A 12,812-nucleotide genomic window follows, 5' to 3' on the forward strand; every position below is an offset into this window, starting at 1 on the left:
TATTTAGTGTATTTCTGGCATTTCACTTTGTTTTCCTTGTCCACGAACATGAAAAAAGGAGAATTCATATATGAGGCTAAAATTTTTCTATAAATTTTAACATGTGAGCTAAATCTTTACGTGCATTTTTACAAAAAATTATATTTTCTTAATTCAAACATCTTCAAAATAACTTATTTATTTTCTTATATCAAATTTGTTATTTTTATTCATATCAACACTTACATTAATTTACACAATTTAATTTCTTTTATGAAAATCCTATTACCCATTTAACTGGAATAAGCTGTATATTAAATTTGTGTATTTACTGAGTTTGGTATAATACTCGCCTTATTTTATTTAGCAAATGTGGGCAATTAAATTGGAATAAGACTAGCAAATCTTTTATGTCGAGGAATAGAATAATAAATATAGCAGAAGATGCTCGAAAACGTTTAACTTCTTGAACAATAGCTTAATGTAGACCAAAGGATCATTAATTATAATCAAAGATATACTAATATTTTTATTTAATAATAATAATAATAACTCTACGAAATTGCAAGCTGAATCCTGATATTTTACATATATTTCAGTTCCTTTAATCTTTGTTATAAAAATCATATGAGGCTAATTTTTTTTTATTTTATTTAATGTACGGGAAAATGATACAGCGATTTTAATAATTTTTATATGAGGAAAAAATAAATAAATAATGTAAATAAATAATTCTATTATATTTTATATTTTTCCTGAAAGAGTTAAAGACATTCTTAATATGGAGATCTACAGAATAAGTACAAGGGTCCAGTTTAATGAACTCAAAATTTGCATAGTTAATTTTACGCTAACTTTTAATTTACGATTATACACTGAGCATGCGCATACACAGACATTTCTATTTTTCGTAGAAAAATTTAATTATTACCTTAATACAGAGATGCTGTGAATATAAATTTATATAATGCAAAAGTAAGTTTATTTCATATGCTAATTTAGAGGCTTTCTTAATATGTTTAATTATAAAGAAAAAAAAAGCGTTGCAATTCTTGTTCACTGACCAATGGCAAAGCAGACACTTTCTACTTCCGGTTGTGGTGGGATATTTGTGACGTCAGCACTCAGCAATGGCGGTCGAAAAGAATGGTAAAGTCGCAAAGAATACTGTTTGTTCGTGGATTGGCGTTTGTGACTGAATCCATGGAAGTTACTAATTATTTGAAGGAAGTAAGTAAATATTTTATATTTTCAGTGTTTAATACTCGTACTTTCTTCACCTATATAAAATTTTATAAATAACGTCTGTGTAGGAAATGTGATTTTCCATGTGTTGTTCTTTTGTGTACGTGCCTAATGATTCATTTTCAGGATTTGGTACTGTTAAATTTTGCACTAGTCTGTTTCTTACTGTTTGCGTCACTCCTTTTTGTATGTGTCTCACCTTTTTATAGTTATATTATTTTTACTCAAGCGTTTTAATATTTATCTTAAAGCATACTGTAATTAAGCAGGAAATAGCTTTTAATGGAAAAAGAAAGGCAATATTAACATGACTAATTGTTCAGAAATCTGTTATGGAAATGTTATCTACCTTATGCCAAAAAATAAAGCATGTAACTTTCATTTATTTATTTTTTATTTGCTTAGTGTTTTCCCTAAAAATAATTGGTAAATAATTTAATTTCTTATTTTTGAATTTAGTTTTATACATTTGCTTTAATATATAATCTTTAACTCAAAGATAAAAGGAAATTTTATGCCATAGAAACACGGGTACTTTGTTCCAAATCTGTGTTCCTTTTTTTTTTTTTCTTTTTTTTTAATATATATATACTGAATTTTTATGCACTTGTAATTACTGAAATATATCCTTTCATGAATAATAAGTAAGTCCTAAGTCCTTTCATGAATGCATTTCTTTTTTGTTGTTTTAAAAGATCTGCCATAGTTAAAGAAAGAAAATAAAGTAAGAATGCTTTACTTTCAGTTTTGAATAAATTTATTACTATTTACTGCAGCTTCAAGTTTCTCTAAACATAATTTTCGAAGTCAAAACTTGATAGTTATGTTGATTATTAGACTTGCATGAAAAAATTAGTATTTGATCTAAAATACCTTAAATTATTTGAATTATATTTTACTAAATCATGTATTTTGATATAACTAGATAGTTAAAAAAATTAAAATTGTAAATGTGCAGAAATGCTTATATAAAACCAAGAAATTGTTGGAACAGCTTTAGTATTGGTCCTTTTGGCAATTTTTTTATTTGGCGACAAACTTTGGTCGCCAAGGTAGACCCGGTTCTGAAGATCGGAAAAAAATGGCGGATTGTCAACAAAACCCGATCTAGAATAAATAACAATCCTAAAAAATAAGCTCTTAATCAGAATAAACAGTCTTTCTCTAATTTTCAATATTTCAAGTACTGCTATGATAAATTCTTGAAACACTATTGTAAATGAATTTATGACAATTATTATGTTATGACTAATGAAATTTACAAAATGTTAATATTTTTAATTACAAAATATAATGTATTAAACATTAATATTTTAAGTAGTTAGTTCATATTTATATTTTATTATATTAGTACTTAGCTAATATTTTAAATTTACAAAAGGTTAAAAAATGCATTTCAAACTCGTATATGTTAATTTAGTTTCTTAGATGCTGTTATTAAAAGAAAATAAAAAAATATTTCAAACTGAAGGAAATCAAATTCAATTATAATGGGCAAGTTTTGTACTAGTGTTAGAAATATTTTTTATGATTAAATTTTGTAAATGGTAAAAATATTAAGAAGTGTGTATTTTTTAATCCCTCAATTTATTACAAGTAATTTATGATTATAATTTAAAAGCTAAAATTAAATTATCATAATGAGTAAATTTTGTACCAATGGTAATAATACAACAATCATCGTAAATGATAATTTCTGTGAAAAATTCGAACAGTCATTGGAATCCACTAGTGGTGGAGTGATAGCCACTGAACAGTGGTAGTTCAGGCTGGCTATATGGGAGTTTTAGTAGTTTTCCGTAGATATAATGTGAATCTGAGCCTTTCTATTCATAATTCTCTCTTATTTTCTTATTTCTTAATTCTAAATCTTACTTCTGAAGAGAAGAAGTGTTGCATCTATAGGTCGAAAAATATGGTCAATATGTTTGCAAAATCCTGTCAGTTTTGGAAAGCATTTAAATAAACTAAATACAAAAATGCATTACACTATTTCAAGTGCTGAATAATTAATCAGGGAACAAAGTATATTGTAACGTTCCTTTATTTTGTAACCAGAGTTATTTTATGCTTGGGATCTTTACTGCCAATTTCTTCCATCCGTTTTCTCACCAGAATCCAAATGAAGTTTTTATTTTGTAAAACAAACAGTGTTTTGCCTTTTGAGGCCACATTAATAGGTTGCTAGATAAGAAAAGATTTGTAGTCTTCAGCTTTGCATTATAATTGCTGATAGTTGAATTCCATGCCAGTTAAGTTTTTAACCAACTTTGCATTAAATTGATTTGTGCACCCTTTGGGCTACAAATTTATTTGAATTTAAATTTTACATTTGAACTTAATTGTTATCATGCCACAAGTGGTTGACTGAGTCGTAAGCACAAAGTGTGCCTTCTGTTCTGTACATCTAAACTTTATAATAGAATAAAAGTATATCTTAACTTAATAAGAATATATCTAAACTTTATGATAATAACATTTAAAGACATTGAAATCAGTATCTAAGTGCTTCCCATGTAGTCAAATTTTTATATATAAATTGTACTCTTACTTTTATTATAGAGTTTTTATTACAAAAAATTCAGATTTCTGTTAGATAAAATGTTTAAGTAATGTAGAAAATTTGCATAAAATTTAAAATAAAAAGTCAACTGTTATGTCAACATACTATTAATAAAAGTAATAATACTCAGTGAAGGTTATTCACATACAGCTGTTAGGTTGTAAGATTTATAAAATTTGAGAACTCTAAATTATAAGCAATATATTCCATAATCTACACAACATTATATTTTTTATAGTCAGACAAATTATGAAAATGTTATAAAAGCAATAATGAAACCTGATTTTGGTCTTGATTTGAACCTATAAATTCATGCAATTACACATCCCTTTAGTTCTAATATGAGGTAAATAAGTATTTTTAGACCATAGTAATTTTGATCTCCTTAGCAAAGGAAACACAGAGTTTACCTCATGCTACTGAAAATGTGTTTTTTTTTCCTTGGGGGGGGTGGAGTTTATTAGAATATGCAGAGTTGACATATGAAAAAATGTCAAGACTCATGTGATGTAATATTAAAAGCACCAGTTTTAACTATCAAAAATTTGGCTTTTTTTAAAAAAATTTAAATGTTGTGCTTTCCTAACACAAAAGTAACTTTAAGAAAAACACACAATTTATCTTTCCTGCCATCAAAGCTCTGATACCTATGAAATTCGTTAAAGTTACGTGGACAGAAATGGCGGCATGTTTGAAGCTCAGTATTTAGGGTTACCAAGATTACCATAATTTTTCATTTATCGCTCCAAAATGTCGCCAAACAAATTTCTCGCCAAAAAGGACTAATACTAAAGCTGTGCCAAATTGTTTATATTTTTGTTGCTTTTTCCCTTGTAAATTAATTATATATATATTACAGTCTGGGGAGTCAGCACCCTGCTGGGAAGCACTTCCGCAGAGGATCCGTTAAATGTAAACATCGCCAAAATTGGCGATAACAGTTCAAAGTTGGTAAACCTGCAAATTCGGTGGTCCTAGGTAGCAACCTGATTCTTCAAACGCTTAGACAACGAATCACAAGCGTCTAGCCCCTCAGACGCTAGTTTCCTCCCGGTTCCTCCCTTAACATCTGCGCAGATTACTGCGCATGTCGTCATTTCCCTGAAGGCGAGTCGTATTTACTGTTATTTATTCTTACTCTTTGCACTGGTGTGGTAAAGTGTGATTGATGATACAGTTCTCTTTTTTTATTTTGCTTCGATTATTATATCTTCTGCATAAAATCAAGAAAAACTGCCCATTTCATGGCCAAATACTTCTGTTTCCCCAGAAGGTATTTTTGATTCTGAATCGAACCAAATCAGGAAGGTGTAATCCTGTGTGATAATTCTGATTGTGTTGTGAGTGATATGGTTCATTGTGCAAATGATTTTAGTATAGCTGAGAGTGATTTTGTTTGCCGTGATTGTTTAAAACTTTCAACTATAGATACAATTTGAAACGCCATGCATATAAATTTCATTACAATAATACTACATTAATTGAGTCTCTGAAAACTAAGTTCTAATAGTATGGTTGATTGTGCAAATAATTTTAGTGTGGCTGAGAGTAATTTTGTATGTGCTGATTGCTTAAAAATGTACCATAATAAATGCAGTTTGAAACGCTATACAAACACATTACACTCTAATAATACTACATTAATGATTCTTTAAAAAGTGGTCAATCACCAAGCTACAAATGTGAGGACTGCCATCTAAAACTTAGTGACCTAAAAAATTAGAAATATCATCAAAATAAAATTCATACTTCTAACAGGTAATTATGTGTGTCCTGTATGTTATGCTAATTTTTAAAAGCGAGAAATAATATTTCATTTCAATAATGTTCATGATGTTGATTTGAATCATACTGAACTAGAATTTAATTCATTTAATGATTTTTTGGCATGTAAGGCAGAAATTGAAAATAATACGAAGTCAAAATTTCTTATGGAGTAAGCATATTTAATATACATGGTGTAATGCCACTGTTCAGGAAATTTTATATCAGAAAGTAAAGGTTTGTGTCACTTAAAAATCCTTGGTAGCAATAAAATAAATACATATTGTGCAGCTGCATTAAAAGTAACAGAACATACAGATGGCAAATGTGTAGTGTCTTATCAGAAAATACATACTGGGCATCGGAATGATTTAGGTCACTTATTTTTAACAACAGATGAAATAAAAAATATTGCATCAAAGATAGCAGCAAAACTTTCTCTGGATAATATTTTAGATGAAATTAGAAATTCTCTATGAGATTCCCAGCTTGAGAGGTTTCCTTTTCTTACAAAACAAGATTTACATAACATCAAAAAATCTTTCAATTTGTCTTCTAATTCTGTTAAACATGAAAATGATTGGGTTTGTGTAGATACATGGGTACCTGAAATTCAAAATTCTGAACATCAATGCATTTCATTTTATAAAACCTAGGGATCAACATAGCATGAATGAATATTGTACACAATATTAATTTCTAAAGGAAATGATTTTGTTTTGATAATGATGACAGAAGCACAAAGAGAGATAGTGAAAAAATTTAGTTCTGACTTGTATATGTATTGATGGTACACATGGGGTAAATGCATACAGATTTGAACTCATAACTTTACTTACAATAAATGATTTGCACCAAGGATTCCTGTGTGCATTTTTAATTTCTAATCGATGTGACCAACCTGTGCTATCAATTTTTTTTTCATGCATTAAAGAAAAAGTTGGGCAAATACAACCACAAATATTTATGTCTGATATGGCTGAATCTTTTTTTAATGCTTGGAAGTCTGAAATGGGTTTACTACAAGACATCTTTTTTGTGCATGGCATATTGATAGAACCTGGAGAAACAATTTAAAAAAAAAATCAATAGTGTTGAAAAACAGGCAAAAACATATAAAATTATTACTGTATTTAATGGCATATAAGACGCACCCTTATTTACATGGCCACAGACAAGGAAAAAAGGTTTCAATAGCGTGGTTTCTTTTAGTTCTCACGTTTCATAAAAGCCAAATAAACAATTATTGAATGCAATTACCTTCACGTATAAGACTGTGTCCTTCACATATAAGACGCAGGTAACTTTTTAGAGAACAAATTTAGGAAAAAAAGTGCGTTTTATATGCCGTCAAATACGGTAGGTCTCACTTAGAAGAACAAGACATTCATACTTTTCATACACTGAAAGAAGCAGCAATAAAATTACTTAAAGAAGATCTGGACATTATTGAATTTGCAAATTACTTTGAAACATATTATTTACAAAATAGATCTAGCTGGGCATACTGTTATAGACTTCACAGTGGTGTTAACACAAACATGCACATCGAACGAATGCACCGAACATTAAAATATATTTACCTTCATGGAAAAAATGTTAAGAGATTGAATAACACTATACATGATATTATGAGATTTGTAAGAGATAAAATGATTCATCGCTTCATTACAGCAAATAAAGGTAAATTAACAAGTAAGATTTGGAATTTAAGAATCAAACATAAAACAAATGAAACACTGTTTATATGTAGTTGAGAACGGGTGGTCTGTTTCATCAACACATAATACAGAAATATACACTATACATAAAAGTAACAAAACTTGTACATGTCACATACAGTGCACTGTGTGTAATCGATGCATTCAATGACATATATGCAGCTGCATCGATTCATCAGTTTGTAGAGACATTAGGTATTTTTTTGAAAGCAGGCAAGACGAAAAATATGCAACGCCTTCACCGGGAACCGCAGACCTCTGGATACATATCATGCCAAGAAGGTGGGAGAAATACTTTACCTAATCGCCAAATCCTGGGTGTGGAGAACAATCATCTAACACCCTTTTAGTTCGGGCACCACTGTACAGACATTAGAATTTTACATTGGAAGCAAGAGAATGAAAAATTAGCAATGCCTTCGCCGGGAATCGAACTGCGGACCTCTAGAATATGCGCCCAGTGTGCAGATCACCACTCCAAGAAGGCGGGAGAAATACCTTATAAGTTATGTAATGTATGTGCAAGCACACTAGAAATACTGCTACTTGTTAAATACATTACTGACATCAGCACACTAGAAATACTGCTACTTATACTACAACTACAATACATAATGAATTATCCACTTATTATAGATGATAAAAATGAATTTTGAATTAAGTAGCAAAAAAAAAAATCACAGACCCTCTCACTGGAACACAAAAAATGAACTAAATCAAACATGTTTAGAATAAGTAGATTCATTAAAATCTGACAAACAATGTGATGTGTTAGACAGGATTCTAAAATCAGCACCACTACAACTAGATAATATATGATATGTTAAATGCACAAAAAATACAGGTAAAAGTATATTTTAGGGTGCCCCTCAGCGATTTTTGCTGGCACATGGATACCGATTTTGTGCAATTCTTTGACTCGTTAATTTTGGCTTGCGAAGCCGCGATTTTTGCCGAAAATAACAATACAAACAATTGCAGAAACTCTGTATCCATGTACACATCGACTTATTTTCACTTAAAAAAAAATCTCTGAATTGCATAAAAATGGCATTGCGCACTCCACTCCTTTGACTTTATCCATATAAACGTCGACCTATTTTCACTTAAAAATAATTCCTCGAATTGCTCAAAAATGGCATTGCGTACTCTTTTAACTTTATCCATGTACACATCGACCTATTTTCACTTGATAAAAAATCCCAGAATTGCACAAACTTGCATTGCGCTCTCCCTTTACTTTGTCTATGTACACATCGATATATTTTCACTTAAAAAGTCAAATGAGTACCAAATTCTACAATATAGGCAAACAAAAAAGACATAATCTCAATAAAATACATTTTAAACCAAACAATAAATTAACATAAAAAAGGAAAAATATGTTATATATTTAAGCACTACCAAAAGCAAATATTCACTTACCATGATTTTCGAATTCACTTCGTTCACCCAGAGCCACGTAAAAATCAAAATATCAATCGTACTCAAATGACATTTTTCAAACCAAGTACTCTTTCTGATCGAACGTTTCACATAGTGACCATCTGAACCTTTCTTTCTACAAACTCATTCACATCCATCTAAGCGGTGTTTACGTTCGACTAGATGCATATCCTTCCTGCAGGGCGATCAGCGAATAAGCCCTGATTTCAAAATTAAATAACTCTACAACAAAGATTGATAGAATTATGCAGTAAACTGTACGTTTATTAGAAAAACTGTAAAAATGATGTACAAAAGTTTATAAAATTTAGTTATGAAAATCGCTAACAGATGGCGCTGTAATCGCAATGACCTAACAATAGCCTTTAAAATGTGCTTCGAAGTCGAAAGTGATCAGGACAACTGTTGGCTAGTGAAAAGAGGCTAAGGTAGAAAGTGAAATAATGTATTTCATTGAACAATGTGTATTTTGGTTCTGGAATTTCGCCCATTAGAACACAGTCTTATGGCAACACGTCGCAGATTTCAAAACCGATTCAATGTTCCAGTTGGACCCGATGCGAAAACCATTCTCATGCTCTTCATGAAATTCGAATGGACTGGCAGCATGGCTGATGATGGAAAGGGAAACGTTGGGCCTAAGCAAACTATAGTCACTCCTAAAAATGCAACCAAAGCTTCTGGATTTGTTCAGCAAAATCCTAGGAAAAGCATCAGAGACAGGTTTGAATGGGCACACAAAAAAATATTTAAAAATAGCCTATGGCTGTTTCCATACAAAATCCAAAGTCATCAGGCCATACCCATGAAAGCTATGCAAAAAAGGGTTGACTTTGCGAATCAGATTCTAACAATGATCGACAACGACAGATTTGATGGGAGCTGCATCTGGTTCACAGATGAAGCACATTTTCATTTGAATGGAATCATTAATAAACAAAACTGGAGCTTTTGATGTACTGAAAATCCTCATTTGTGTGAAGAAAAAGCACTGCATTCGCCTAAAGTTATAACATGGGCTGTGGTATGCACCAGAGGCATTATCGGACCCTTTTTCATATGAGAAACGATAACTACTGAACGTTACATTACAATTTTAGAACAATTTGTCAGCACTCAACTAGTGTTGGAGGGTTAACCAGGTATCGACTGGTTCCTGCAAGATGGGGCTCGACCACATCGAACAAATAAAGTTTTTCACTTTCTTCATGAATACTTTGAGAATAGAGTAATTGCATTAGATTATTCTCAATTTACTGACACAGGAATAGCTTGGCCTCCATATTCTCCCGATCTGAGTCCATGTGACTTCTTTCTGTGGGGCGCATTGAAAGACTCTGTCTATCGAAACAATCCTGCTACTCTAGATGAGCTTGAATTGTTCATTAGTGTTGCATGTTATTCCATTTCCGTCGAGACATTGCAAGACGTGATGTCAAATTTCATTGTTCATTTACGCCACCTCATTGTTTCGAATGGTGAACATTTTGAAAAAATTGTATTTTGATTGCAAGGGCTGCTTTATTTTTTTAATTATTTTTTTAACTCCTTTCAGAAAGAATTTTCAATGCAGAGCGCCATCTATTAACGATTTTCGTAACTAAATTTTCTAAACTTTTGTACACTATTTTTACAGTTTTGCTAATAAATGTACAGTTTACCGCATAATTCTATCGATTTTTGTTGTAGAGATATTTAATTTTGAAATCAGGGCTTATTCGCTGATCACCCTGTACATACAGGACACTTATAATGGCTACTAAGTAAACCTTCATTTATACACCAGTCAATTAAAGCTCTTTTCCCCTTTCGCTCCAAATCGTACAGAAACTTCAAATTAATCTTACAACATTTGGCCATTCTACCGTCTAAACACACACCACAAAAATGCTTACAAAACATCCCATGATTAAAAATTTCCCAGAATCATGCATGCACCCGATTACGTCGCAATAGGGTTTCCATAACATTCAACTATTCAGGCTACCATAAATGAAACAACAACTTCGCCAAAATACAAGGGGTACCTTAAAGTCTACTCTACCCGAAATACATTTCCCAACTGCTAATAAAGATATTCCACCTAATAAAAATATAATACCCAAAAGATTCTCAAATAAAAACGAAAAGGAAACTGACAAAAACTTCTACAATAACTTCACAGAATGAAGACAATAATACAATTCTAAAAATTATTTTGGATCACAAAAATTTTACACATAATTCCACTGAAGAAACTTAACACATCTAGTGAAAAATATATATTTTAACAATAGTCATTAGTACCTATTCACAATTCCTTTTGTTCATTTTTATCATCTAAAACATCTTTCAACTGCCTGTAAGTGTTTTATATGTGTCAGATGATATTTCTTTCTTATTTATATAATACTATCTCTTTCTCATTCTTTAGAACTTCTCTTTAATAATAAGATAATTCCAACTCTAATCCTTAAAATGATCAGGAACAGATGTAGAAGGTCAGAACAGGGTTTTGAACCTTTATCTCAGGTCCTCGTGGTAGGCTGATGTATTCTGTGATTAATGAGTAAGTCTATTTTTGTTCATCCTCCTTGCATTACTGTCTTCCTCCCCCCCAGTCCAACAATACCAAATATTGTACATACAATCAATCATTCACTGACTTTTATACTGTGCAGTCAATAGATTATTACCAAACATTTTAATGTAGATAAATATATTTTGGTGAAACTGAGTCAATCCCAAATTTGAACGGTAAGCAATATTTTCTACTATTCAATACTTGCTATTTAATATTTGTCAAGTTTTTTATTTTCTAATTATTCAACCCCATGTACATTCACATGTTGTGCACTGGCCATTTTATTATGTGTAGAATTGTTTAAAAATAATTGAACATGGTAACAAACTCATAACAGTTTTGTGAATTGCCACATGCTGCTACATTTTTATTTTGGGGTTTTAATTATTAATAACATTAAATAAAAGAAACCTTAAGTTTTTTTTTAATACTAATTAGCTTTACAAATCTGGTTTGCACCTTTAATAAGGCTTACTTGTACATCATGTAAAATTGTGTTTTATGCCAATCAGTCCCCCTCCCCACACATGTTGATGTCAGCATTTATTTGTATTCCTTACATTTTACAGTAATAATTCATAAGTGTGTCTTATAGATATCTGAGGTATGAAGGAATATGTGAAGAACACGTTCTCTCTCCCCCTTCGGGGCCGAATTTTGAAAACGTTTGAAATTGGTTTTTATGTATTCATATTCCATACATTTTAAAGCAAGAATCTTATGTACATGTGTTTCTTCCTTATATGAAAAAACATAAAAACATGTTTTGCACGCCGAATCTTAAAAAATCGCTGCTTAAATAACATCTTCGATACAAAAGTAATAAGCTCCTAAAGTTTTGATAGCTGTATCTGTAATAGCTTCGGGCGATGATCTGTACGTGAATAAATCAGGAATTCTTCCTTTATGTATAGATTTATAATAAAATATCTGAACAAATAAATATATATACCAATTAAAAAGAAAACTATTTCAGAAAAACTAATAAAATTAATTAATTTACATTCAGTAATGCGCACCAAGTTCGTAACGTTTTAAACGCGTGGCGCTTTACAAAAATCGCCTTTGACCACGCCCAGCTCCTTGGAGTAAACACTCTGCGCGTGAATCTGCGCAAACGATCAAGGAGGAATCAGGAGGAAACTAGCATCTGAGGGGCTAGACGCTTGTCAACGAATCTGTTCTCGTATGTTCTGTGACAAGCGTCTAGCCCCTCAGATGCTAGTTTCCTCCTGATTCCTCCCTAATCATTTGCGCAGATTCACGTGCAGCGTGTTTATGTCAGGGAGCTCGGCATGCAGAAAGGAATCAGCTGGCACCGACGCCGTGCCGTCAAGTTACGAAAGTGCTGCGTATTACTCAGTGCAAATTAATTTCTTTTATTAGTTTTTCTACAGTATTTTTCTTTTTAAGTCGAATACATATTTACATGTTGATATTGATTTTTGATTGTTTCTCATTTTCTATCAAATAATATATTATTTTGATTTGTGTATAAAAGAATTCCTGATATTTATTCATTCATTCATCT

At 31.1% G+C, this 12,812-nt stretch overlaps 1 long non-coding RNA gene across 1 annotated transcript in view; it reads left to right on the plus strand.

Moving 5' to 3' along the window:
• Positions 1-1,079: 1,079 nt before the first annotated feature.
• Positions 1,080-12,812, plus strand: part of LOC146999252 (uncharacterized) — a 38,997-nt gene continuing 27,264 nt past the window's right edge. The window contains exon 1 of the long non-coding RNA XR_015042205.1: positions 1,080-1,209. This is a non-coding gene — a long non-coding RNA (uncharacterized LOC146999252). The remainder of the gene's footprint in view (positions 1,210-12,812) is intronic.

The sequence above is a fragment of the Stegodyphus dumicola genome, chromosome 1 (genome assembly GCF_044657685.1).
Source record: "Stegodyphus dumicola isolate Sdum_Otavi_A_Nest chromosome 1, ASM4465768v1".
In the NCBI taxonomy this organism is placed as follows: Eukaryota; Metazoa; Arthropoda; class Arachnida; order Araneae; family Eresidae; genus Stegodyphus; species Stegodyphus dumicola.